At 39.2% G+C, this 12,926-nt stretch overlaps 1 non-coding gene across 1 annotated transcript; it reads left to right on the forward strand.

Annotated features, from left to right (window-relative positions):
* The first annotated feature begins 8,053 nt into the window (after positions 1-8,053).
* Positions 8,054-8,126, forward strand: trnav-cac (transfer RNA valine (anticodon CAC)). Its single transcript has one exon. It is a non-coding gene; the product is annotated as a tRNA-Val (tRNA).
* Positions 8,127-12,926: the final 4,800 nt, after the last annotated feature.

Consider the following 12,926-nt stretch of genomic DNA (forward strand, 5'->3'; position numbering starts at 1 on the left):
AGCCAGTTAAAAAGTAGTCTTCCATTTGTGTTGACTCACCCAAGATGGTGTATTTGTATGAGGTTGAACCAGTGGTGTTTGACAAGTCCAGAATGGCGTACATTGAAGATAAACAGTGACTAAAAACACATGGCACACTTGGCATTGGTATAGGAAAAGGCACAGTGGTCCTTCCAATATCATCCAAGATCATCCAATATTTGGACCCATATGATACTTTTAAAGAAATCTCTTACCAGAGCCAATCAAGAAACTTTCTAGCACTAGTCTCAACTACACCCATCAGTTGCATGACATTTAGAGTAGCTTGCATTTCCTCCTGGCTCCTGCAAAAGCTCCCAGAAGGAATCTGTCTGAATTTTTCTTTGGCTCAACAGGAGCTGGTTGTCTATAGTTTTTTTGATGGGCAGCGTAGGATCCGATCACAATGTGAACAAGACAACATCCTGCTGTGGTCCATTCAACCACCTGTCATGCCACTTATAATGTGTCTGAATGCATTTAGGCCACACCTTGCAGGTGCTTTCCTTATCCATGAAAATTATGCATGTATCTTGTTGGTAATATGAGGTGGGAATAGGGGTCAGATAAATAGTACTTGGATAAATACTTGTCTTGTTAAAATGTGAGTTCAAGTCACAATAATGGCAAAAAAAAAGACAAGAGTTGATTTAGGATGCAGAGATCCAGTGGTCTGTTATCGCCCCCTGTCTCAAACATACATTCAAGCCCTGAATCAATTCTACTTTTCTTCCAAAAGCTCCCCTCCTGTGTTCTCCCACTCCTCCCCTTCCCTTACAGATCTTGTGTCACAGCAGGCTGTGCATCTTTTGTGAAATGTGTGAAAAACACAATGAAGGTTTAAGATGATTGAACTTGGGGTTGAAATCTGGATGCATCTCTCTCCCAACCCAATTAACACAGAGTCAATAGAGAGCAAATTAAAAAGCCCCTGGGTGGTAGACCTTGCCAGAAAATGCCAACGGAATCAAGACAGTCAAGGCCGTCACAAAGGCATGAACCCGCTGGTTCTGTACAATCCCTCTGAGCTCCCCTGATTAGAGCAAAGGGGGATTATTTAGGGCCTTTTCTTTCATGGCAAGAGTAAATGAGGGGAGAGGGCATCCGTTCACACAGGGCAATGGGCTGGGAACTTTGGGTTGGGAACCATTGAGGTTGCTCACTGAGGTGTGAACAACCCACCTCCTTAAGACAACACCCACAGTGGGAAAAAAAAAATCTAAATCAAAATAGAAAGCAACTCTGGTGGGCCGGGTTAAGACAAACATTGGAAAATAGCAGCCTATCCAGGGAAAACTGTGGAAGGATTTTAGGTTTCCCATGTAGTTTTACCCTTGTCCATTCCATATGGACTATAGCCAGAACTGTATATTGCAACAGTAATTAGAACTATGTTTATGGTTGCATCAGTGTATTTAAGCTCCAGATGAGATGGATTTCCCTAACAGAGTAATCAAATGTGTGTCGTATGGTTCTGGAAGTGACACTGAAGTATTTTAAGGCGATTCTGTGTGCCACTCTTGATTGAAGACGCTTGTGACAATGAATTGTCTTGATGTGGCTAATCCTATTCATCTGTGCTCATTATGCTAAGAATTCTTTTCAAGTACCATATGTCAGAGTCCAGAGTACAGCCAACTTTCTGTTTAATGGATTCTTGACCTTTATTTTAAGATTTATACAAGTAGGTTGCTGGTATCAGTGGCTGCATGAATACCCTACTATCCTCCTTTACTATCTTCATAATTAGGTCCCTTCACTCATCCAACCACCGATCTTGTATGACTCCCCCCTCATCCAATTTAGCCAGAGCATGTCAGATTGGAGGTTAGTGATCCCATGCCCCTTCCATAAGACCTTTAGTAGATGATCCACCCTCATTTTAGCCATAAAGCCCTGTGGAGACACCTTTAACTGGGCAAAGGCCTCTCCTGGCAAGATGTGAAGCAGCGAGGGAGCTAAACTAATTACAGCTGGTCCCATCTCCCTGTCTGTCTAAGCTGGGGCTTACCCTGCACAATGGGGCCTTTAGTGGAGTGCCTATCCTCTTTTAGCTCAACGGTTTGGAGGCACTGAGGCCTACAAAGGGACTTCCATTAGTGTAATTAGAGGCAAAATGAAGTGCAGTTTTGTTCTGTATCTGTACTAAGTTATTTGGCATGTTTTTCAGTCTTTTATTGTGATAGAGGGACCTCTGGATTCTTTTAGCTTTTGCTGAGCACTTTTGTGATAATGAAACACACCCAAGCCCAGGGAGCCATATCAGAGGGAGCCTCTTTCTCTGTTTGTTTACGCTTTGTGTTGACACCAAGAGAAAATAAGGTACTCTTATTCCTATGGCAACCAGTCTTTGTGATAAATTGTGAGGGGAAATCAACTCTTAAAAACTTACTACAATAGCAAAATTAAGACTTCCTGTTTCACAGAAAACCTCTTGCCACTTTAAGAACAAAATGCAGGGCGTAGCTGGTATATAATTATGTACATTTTAATAAAACTATCTGAGGACAGGATTAAAAGTTAATCTCATTAATTATAGTCTTTGTAAATAATTAATCACGATTAACCACATTTTTGTCAGATAGCAATATTTGACACAATGAGCAAAGCTTTTCAATTCAAATAAATTTTGGTTGACGACTGCATCGATAAATAGACATATACATGAACTTTAAGAACAAAAATGTTTGTTTCATTTACATTTATCTGCATTTTTCATTTGTCTACTACATTCACAGATTACTGCAATGTCAAAGTACAAGTATAACAATTATATTCAACATTTTAAGACATTTAGTAAACTCAAGCACTTTCAGTGTCTTGAAAAGTGGTCAAATATGGGATGGCTACACCGCTTTTTGGTACCAGGACTGTCGTAGCTAGCGTTAGGTCTGGTGCTCGTGGCAACATGTTTTGCATTGAGGTGCTGCGGTGATCAGAAAACTCTTTGTTGCACAATTTGCACACAGCCATCAGAAAGATTTTTAAAAGAAAACTTTCTGCTCAACCAGCTCAATGCGGTCTCATCTTCCTTCACTGTTCACCACACTTTCTTGTGCACTGACATCAGTGTGTCCTGTGCATCTGCTTCACGGCTGGCAAACAGACTTTAGGTGCATTACTGCCACCCACTGGGCTGGAGTGTGCATCAGTGTTACCGGTGTGCCAGAAATTAGGGAACTGAGAAAGGTGTGATTAAATGCTGTAATTAATAATTAATTAATCAAAAACTAACATGTTAAAGTCTCAGCCCTAATATATATATATGTGTGTGTGTGTGTGTGTGTGTGTGTGTGTGTGTGTGTGTGTGTGTGTGTGTGTGTGTGTGTGTATATGATTTTTTTACATCACTTTCATATCATCTTAAAAAGTTCCAAAAGGGAAGACCTGTTGCTATTTTGTTTCAGTGTTTGAAAGGTGACAGGTCTTTAAAGAATTAACCATGCTGGAGGAGCTCTACATCCATGGGGAAAGAGTAGTTGTCCCTATCCTAGAAGTGATGTCTTCCACTGCCCCCTCAGGCTGTCGACCTTGGCATGGGAGAAGGGGAGCAGATGGATTGCGACCATGGTGTTAGTACTCAAGCCTACAGGTGCAAACAGACAGCCCCCAAAGAGGGATTTAGTGGCTTTAGGGGACACTCCATGTTGGTGGTATCATTTTCCTTATGGGAAGCACTACTGTCAAACAAATTTACATTCAGTCAAGACTTGTTACGGTTAAGCACCACTTAGGAGTCAAAAGAGACAGGCACACTGCAGTGCTGTGTGTGTGGGTCCATCTGAAGATATGTGTAACAGCTTTAATTGCAAAGTCATTTATTTGCAAGAAATGGTTTAAAGGCACTATATGTGTTTAAAAACACTTTTTGAGAATGGCAATATTTTGATCAATACTATTAGTTATCCCTTTGTTTAGTAAAATTAGGTTTTATGCTTATTGTAACCTTTAATTCTGTATCTTTGTATTTGATTTTAAATGGTAATCATTTCCTTCTCTTTGCTTTTATGTCTTTATGTAGTACTTTGCAGCCTGTTTTTGAGATAAAGTTATTATTGCAAAGACTTCCATATTTAAAGGCATGCCAAAATGCAAATTTTTTCTATGCTACAGAAATTCCATAGTGTATTTTCTGTATTAATATTTCTTTGCATTAATACTGCATGTGTAACATTTGACCAGTTTTATTATTTTTCTATTTCAGATTTAATGTTTAATTTACTTACAGACATAAAGCTGCTAAATAGAAACGGAGTCGGTTGAGGTGTGTGTAGCAGGACTGCTGTATAGCTAGGCTGCACTACTGAGACTGTGTGACTCATGTTATTTCACAGACATAGGAAACATTCATGCGAGAGAACCCTTTGAATACCTTATAGCCCTAAAATTGGGCATGATGTTGCCCCAAACTAACACGCTGAAAGACAGTCCTATGGAGGAAAAAAATATGAGACCTTCTGACACAAAAAAGGAGACTTTACTTTAAAGTCAAATTCTAAAGATAGCCAGTGTCTTAAGGATCACTCCATATATTACTGTCTATTTTTATGTCTGTAAATAAAGCTTATTGAACTACATACTGAAGTGCAGCCTGACACAACCAAATGTCCAGTACAAACTGGATCAACATCCTTTCATTGTAATTCTGTGTATAGGTTCATAGTAATTAGCATGGGGATGAGGGTCCATTTTGGGCTGACGGTGTTGATGACAGCTGCTGCTGCCCCCTTCAGCTGTGCTGCGTCTCACACTAACCCTGTCAGCTTCAGGGTCCGTCGTTCATCTGCTAATGGGCCATTCCTCTCTCATGGTCAACCACCTGGATATCCATCAGCACCACGGGGCCGGGGCCTCCAAAGGTGCAGAGCTGAGTCTCCAGCAACTCCGTTCCCAGAGGAGGTAGGGGTGTGAGTCAAAATGCAACTTGGGACTTTGCCATCATCTCCTCCTCACCCGCCTCATGTTCTCTCACTCATCACTTGTTTCCCCAGCCTCATGCTCAGAAGAGGATGTAGGCTTCAACTAACGGGAACAGCACAGGTGACAGGGAATTTCTGGCTGACTGGTTTGCACAACTTATATCAGTAAAGAGCTACAGGGATAGATTAAGTTATGTGTTGCTACAAGACAGAAAGACCACTATGTGTAATGCTATTGACATCAAGACTTTACAACATGGATGTTTTGTACAAAGGCCAAAGGAAATATGTCACTGCTCTAAATTTATAATGGAAAAATACATTCAGTTTTTAATTTTTTTTCTATCAGTCATTACATTGTTGTAATGTGATTAAATATTCAAAAATGAATGGTACTCTTGTGTATTTGTTGTTGAAAGAAAAAAATCAATCTTTGATCAATTTATCTACTGTATTTTTTTTAGGAAAAAAAAACCAAAACAAAATCCTGCATTAAAAAATAACACTGTTTACACTGGATTCAAGAGTTATCCTGTATGTTTGTGCTGCTGCCATCCCCTTTAAACCCCTGAAGGTCATTTACCACAGCACCCTGCCATTCATTTCTACAGACAGTTATCGCGCCCACTACTGTGAGTTATGTGAATTTGTTGGCTGGACATCACTGGCAACTTTTAAGTTAAGAGCTCCACATCATGACACCAGCTCACATGAGCAATTGGTTTGAAGTCTCTCAAACACTGAACTGGGGAAGACTGGTTTCTGCCAGCTCACTGCTAGACTGACCTGAACACAGTTTAAAGACACTCATTCAACTACATATAGACATATCCTGTGTTGCATAATGCACCACCCACCCAACCACATACACCCACAAGCTGTCAGTGACTGTAGATTTCGTAGTGCTCAGCAGACATATAAGAAAAGTGCATAAAAGATGTAAAAAAAAAATATGTCACAGCTGTTGCTGTGAGTTTGTGACTGGAAACACACTGATACTTAAACTCAAAAAGACTTACTTGAACACCTGAAGACTCCACTTGACTGGAGACTGTAAGAAGAATAGCTGAGAACAACACTTAGTGATGCAAAAACACTTTTTAAAAAAGGCTCTACTGAAAGAAATTTTGTCTTTTGAAGCTCTGCTATAATATTCTGAATAAACTAATGACATGGTCAAGATGAACATCTCCAGACCTAATACGCAACTACAGTTGCCGCTGCTGACACCTGACTAAAGTAGAGAAAATTTAAATTTAGGTGAAAGAAATCTGTCTTTCAATTTAAATGTGTATAGTCTACTCAGATAAGTGAGTAGCTCAATAGTTTCCTCTCTTAATAAACAGCACCTGAAAATGCCTGAAGCACAAATCATGAGTATACTAGTTCCTGTTTTTAATTATTAAAGTGGCCATAGACAAGCTTTTCTGTTTTGAATGCACAATGTGATAGCTGTAGAATTATGACAACATCAGCACTCAGGTTGGTTCCCTATAAGCCTTGGACCAACTGTACAATTCTGGCTGCGTCCAGATCCAACATGAGGCTGGATTTATGGTTAAAAGAAGAAATAGAATAACTGTGGAAACACTACCCAGCAAAAAAAAGCCATTGCCAGTGGAGGAGAACAGGGTGAGGAGGGAGAGTGCTATAAACCAAGGTAAAATAAGAGTGAACTTCAAGCAGTCAGAAATCTGGTTCACAGCTGATATTCAGTTGGCATTATTTCTACTCTATCAGAACCAGGTGTTTTACTCTGCCCACAGAAGAGCACTGAGGATGAGGCTTCTATTACAGATTGGGATTTTATGCTTGTTTCTTGCTTTGGAAAGTAGACAGGCTGTTAGTGTGTTGTTAAATTTATACCATGGTGTTGACTACCTTATTTGATCATGATGTGTGTCTTCCAGCAAAAAAACAAACAAACCATATGGACATCTTAACAATGCACTGAAAGGACCACTGGGAAGAACAAAACCTTCCTCTTGCTTGCAGCACTGTGTGACTGTATGCGTGCACTCATCTAACTGCGATATGCCTTTCAGGGTTTTGAATTTAGTTAAAACCAATATTCCATGTTTAATAATGGAAGACTAAAGTCACTTTTCTGTCAATAAATCTGCATCCTTCTGAATTTTGAAATGAAACCATGTATTAGACTCATTGGCTCAGTTGTGTACTTTTAGTGCTGCTATAATCACAGGCAGTGATCCACATTACACTCGCCCAAGTCCCACTGCCTTCACATTTCATTTAATGAACAGCCACTGAACACTCTGTGACATCTGTTCATTGACTATAATGGTAAAAAAGTTTACACAGTGGATGTTGTACTCCTATATTCTGTTAAAAGAGCTTCAAGTCTTGTTACACGTATAATTTTACTACTGTAGGAGCTGTAACTAATGTTGGTTCACATTACACAATCACGGCCTGAAAAACGTCCATTTTGGGATTCTGTCTTCAGTTTTTGAACCCTGTGAAACTTAGTTTTTCACAGTTTGTGCCATTATGAGAAGTTAACATCTACAGACTACAGTGGACTCGAAGAAATGAAGTCACAAAGCAACTATCTGCTGATACTACTGTTAGACTATTAGTTGCAACAGGGAATCCAGAATGCAGAAAGATAAAACATTTAAAACTGACAAAGCAGCCAGTTTGCAAATAACAATACACAGCAGGGACTTCACTTGCTACTGTTGGTGATGCTAAGAAAATAAAGAAAGATTCTCTTTAGGAAGGAAAGGTGGCTTATACATGCACTTGTCACAACTCAACATTAACTCCCCTCAGTTGAATGCAGATATAGAATGTTAGGAATGTGTAATTGACCAAGGGAGAAGATTTTTGTCTGTAAAGAAATGGAAACACAAGTTATGTGGTAAATATGCATAGAAATGACCTGTCTTCCTGTGGCCTCCAGGTTAGTCTTTATATTGTTCTTGCTTCCATTGTAGCCTTCTCAGGTTGAGATAGTTTTTACACAAGTAATTAGAATCTGCATGGGAGCTCCTGATAATAATGTAAACCTGCAGTTAAACATCCCTCCACAGTTCAATAAAACCGCACTTTGACAGCGGACCACAGTAGGAGAATTTCAACAACAGATGGTTTCTGTAGTGTAGTGGTTATCATGTTCGCCTCACATGTGAAAGGTCCCTGGTTCGAAACCAGGCAGAAACACTCTTTGGTTGAGAGGGTGACTTATAAACCGGACTGTCTCAGAGATGCTGGTTCAATTCCAGCTTCCAGTCTTCCTCTCTACTTACCTATGGGCAGTGGTGGCGCAACGGTTAAGTCTCTGGGCTACTGATCAGAAGGTCAGAGGTTCAAGCCCCAATGCAGCCACTGTTGGGCCCTTGAGCAAGGCCCTTAACCCTTCCTGCTCCAGGAGCGCTGTACTGTGGCTGACCCAATTGGGGAGATATGCGAAAATCAGAATTTCCCCTTGTGGGATTAATAAGGAATAATAAAAAAAAAAAAAAAAATAGATGCTGAAATTAATATTATGAATATACCAGATTCATAGATGTTATCAAGTCTCCAAGTAATTCCATTTTTCTACATAGTGTACTATTTGACTGTTCTGCAGGCTGCAGACTGATACTGTACACACTGCTACTTAAAGTGAGAAGTGAATAAAGAAACGGGTTCAGCAGCTTTGAGGGCCAATGTGTGTGAAAGAATTAATGTCAGGGTTGAATTCATAGACCACTGTGCTCTACCAATCTCTGTATATGAGGATGAAGGTCTGCTAATAAATAGCAAAACAAAGAAAAGATGACAAAACCCTCATATTAAAGCTGTGTTTGTGACATGAAAGATACTAATGCTACTTGCAAAAAGAAGGGAAATTATTAAAGTGTAAAGCTAGTAAATTGGGACTGTGTTATCTTTTCCTTTCTTCATTATCGACCTTTCCTTAAAGACAGAAAACCAAAATTGCCACAACCCCTCCCTCCTTCATCTGCATGTAAGGGCTACATACACAGTTTAATAATGGCCTTTGATGCTCTAACAGCCACTGTAATTGTCGCTCTGCCCGGGAAGTGTGCTTCTTCGGTTGCTTGAATGACTCTAGTTTTCTACCTATTGCCATGGAAACAGCATTGCACTCTTGTCCCCCAGTTTATTTACTGACAGACACTTCTAAACGTGTTGCCTGCTGAATCCTACTCTAGTTTCACTGCCAGGGATTGACACCATGGTGACAGCAATCTGTGGAAGATGGTCAAATACATATGGTGAAAAATAGCTCCACAGGAGATTCATACCCTGAATGCTGTAAAGGTAGCTTCTTTGAATGTACTATAACAAATGAGCTTTAAGAGAAGCAACAATATTCTCACAAACTGATACATAACCTTTATTATTAAAGGAGGGAAGCTCTAAATGTATGCCATTGCTATGCTCTAGAGCTACATACATTTGTTACTGCAGTGTTTGCAAAAAAAAAAACAAGGCTTCAAATATACCTATGCTAGTTATCAAATTCTGGAAAAACTGTGATTTACAGAAAACAGCACTGACAGATGTGTATCTGTATGAAAGCTCTCAACTATTGACTGGCAACATAAATGGTGACGTCAGGACCTGAAGTAGGATTTCATAACAATCATTTCAGAAGTCAGGCTTTATTGGAAAATTAGATTAATTTCACTTTTCAGGTAAAACTCTTGTGTAAGTCCCTCAGGTGAGGGTACATGTTCTTGCTCAATTCAGCAGTGCCTGAAGCTGCAATGACTGGAAAAGAAGTTAGAAAAGCTTTGTTCTTTGATAAACAGAGACATGCAAGAAAAGAATCTCAGTACAGGACCCTGCCAGGATCTGAGCCCAGGCTCTCTTGTTTTCACAGCAGGTGCTTTGACCAGCTAAGCCACGGTGCATTAGCTGCTTCAGTTGCGGAGATGGAACACTAGCAACATTAATAGTGAAGCCATGAACTGAAGTCTGATTTCATAATAAAACTCTCACAAGTTGAATTTAACTTTTACTTTATATCAGAGGAATAGATATTAAACTACAGTGTTATCAACATTATTGGCCAGTGGTGCTTGCTTGTGTTTGTTCTTGTAAGACAGTCATTATTACACAAACTCCTGTTTATTTTCAAGGAAAAAAAGCAACTCTAATCTAGATCTAAACCACTTGCATCTGTGAGTCATCATTAGCCTGGTGCAACGTGGCTCATCACTACCTCCCTAAACCCTCAGACAGCAAGAAGGTCGGGTTGTATGATGCAAGAATCATAGCGCAGGTGAAAAAGCTGAGAATGATCTCAGGATGCATGGTGGTGGTGGTGAATTCTAGAAAGTCTGGCTCACCTTTCCCTAACTGCAACCTCAATATGCTGATTTTCCTTTTTGTCTCCCCAGTATAAACTCATAATAAATTGTCATCACATCATTATTTGTGAATTGTGACTGTAATTCATCAGCTAAGCATCATTTTTAGTAATCCCTGTAGCATAATTGATATGGATATGGATCATGTTTTGTGCACCTATGTATAATTGCTGTGTGTGGGTCTGGTGTTAGATCAGTGAATTTCTAAAACCTCCACACAGTACAGCCACCTCAGCAGCTTCTTTCTCATATCTTTAACTCTTTTTCATAGAGATTTTTTCACAGAATAACAAATCTAAATTTGTCAATCAGTACTTCACTTCCTTGTAATATTTAGTTTCAAAATCAATGATATGTTAACAAAAGCTCTCTGTCCCCCTCCTCTTGAAGCAGTCTGTGGTTCTGACATGAAGGTCTGACCATAGAAGACTTTTAAATAAAAACACTGCTTGTGAACTATACTTTCCTGTGCTTTGATAACTACTGCTACAGGAACCTACATAGACATCAAATGTGCAAAGGAACTGCTAACATTTGAACCCAGGATCTCCTGTTGACAAGACAGGCACTTTGACCAACTAAGCCCAAGCATCCACCTATGATAAGGTTTAATTCTTTCTCAAGTCAGTGTTGTCTAAAGCTGCAGTAACGCCATACAATTTTAGTTTTGTTTTGCTTTTCTTGGCATTGGCATTGATGCTCTGTTGTATTTATGCATTTAAGAGATCTTTTTTTCCCTATAAAGTCCTTGATATAAAATGCAACCAAAATATCATCTACTTCAGTCTGAGTCATTAACAAATGCATTGTGATTTTTTTTCTTAGAATTTCAAGTAAAACCAAAATTACTATGTCTAGCAATAAACATGTTGTGAACACACTGTCTAACCCTCTAGTGGACTCTGGATGATATTCTCTTTGCCTCCAGTTCTACTGTGAAGAACCTTGGAGATAGGTTTGAGCAAGGAATGTCTTTTAACTCCCCACAAAACAAGTCTTTGGGATGGCCTTCTTTCACCTCTGGAGTATTGTCAGAATTAGGAACACTGTGCCTCACATGAAGTTGCTCATTTACTTGACCAACTAAGGCATGGCACCAAATGTGAAATTAGCTTGTTGCCGGTATCTCCCCCAATCTCTACACGTCAAAATACAAAATCATAAAGGAAACAGTTGATGATATAACCCCGACTCTAAAGCCATTTAGGCCAACCAGAAGCCTCCAAAAAACACTTTAATTGATTCCAGCTGGCAACCAACAATGGGGCATCAAGGAAGGGGGGAGTTACATGTATATAAGAGTAAATGCACAGTATTGTATTAGCAGTAAAAAGTATGGTTTGCAAGGTCTGCAGAAGCAATATTTGGGCCATGTCCATCATTGCACAACAGTGCCACATCTGAACAAGCCAAAGCTCTGCTTCCTCTAACTACACACCTGCAATACAACAGCAGTTACTGAAAATCTTCACAATGGAAAGAGTTTTCCAAAAGGTTTATTTTAAGTGGCATAAAACTATGTTTGCCTGTGAACAAAAGCCAATACATGTAGAAAAATCTACATCTTAAAAACTATTTGTGTTCATATGGACAAAACCTTTGTTTGGTGGAAGTCTGCATTCTGTCTCATTTCAGCCCTGACTAAAGCTTCAGTGACTCCACATGAAATTTGACTCCTTGGCAAAAGACAAGACTTAGAAAACAAGGAACCACAGTAATTTGAATTTAGGATCCCTTGTTTATGAGACAGGGATTTTGACTAACTAAGCCTCAGCATTATTTGTCTAATAATAATCCAATTACAGGTTTAACTTCATTTTCACTTTCTATCAAAGGAATAGCCATTGTGTGATCAGCATTCTGGCCAGTGCTGCTATGTTTTTTGCACTTTCACATATGGAATAAAAAGAAAAACAATACCTAAAATTATTTACATTTTTAGTCACTGTTAGTGTAATGCATCACCATATACTGTTCATTTTACCATGCCAACCATGCTTCTGAAGTTGATAAAGAGAAAGCGATGATGGACTCGTCAAGGAACAAAGATACTGCTTGGATTTCAATCCAACACCCACCTGTTTCCAAGACAGGTGCTACAGCACCTATAAATCGCAAGTTGTTCCAGATAGTTTATTCAAATCACAGCCTGACAAACTAAATCAGGTGTGGGTCTGTGTTCTTACTCAGTTCCCTGTTCCCTTTAAATATTATATTAAAGTGCATTTATGCCTGACACTGTCCCATAATGAAAAACACCACTTTAATATGTGGCCAAATCAAAGTAAAATTAATGTAACTGACTTAATATTCTCTGTAATAAATAGCAATAGAATAATCCATTTTCTAATCTGTAATTTGTTATCAACTGCAGTACCATCAGTGTAAATGGACCAAACATAAAAACATTAATGTAATTCCTGCATTAGCTGAATACACGTGGCGTTCCCATGGCAACATGATGGAGTGTGTGATTCTGCAACTACTTAGTGTGAACTACACACAACTACAACAAAGATTCAATGGTATTAGTAACAACAAACTCAACAAGTTTACAGATGTAATGGAAAGGTTACAGATGCACATATATAAAAATGGAATTTACAGTAGGTTCTCAGTTTACAACATCCTCAACCTA

The sequence above is a fragment of the Amphiprion ocellaris genome, chromosome 11 (genome assembly GCF_022539595.1).
Source record: "Amphiprion ocellaris isolate individual 3 ecotype Okinawa chromosome 11, ASM2253959v1, whole genome shotgun sequence".
Taxonomy (NCBI): Eukaryota; Metazoa; Chordata; class Actinopteri; family Pomacentridae; genus Amphiprion; species Amphiprion ocellaris.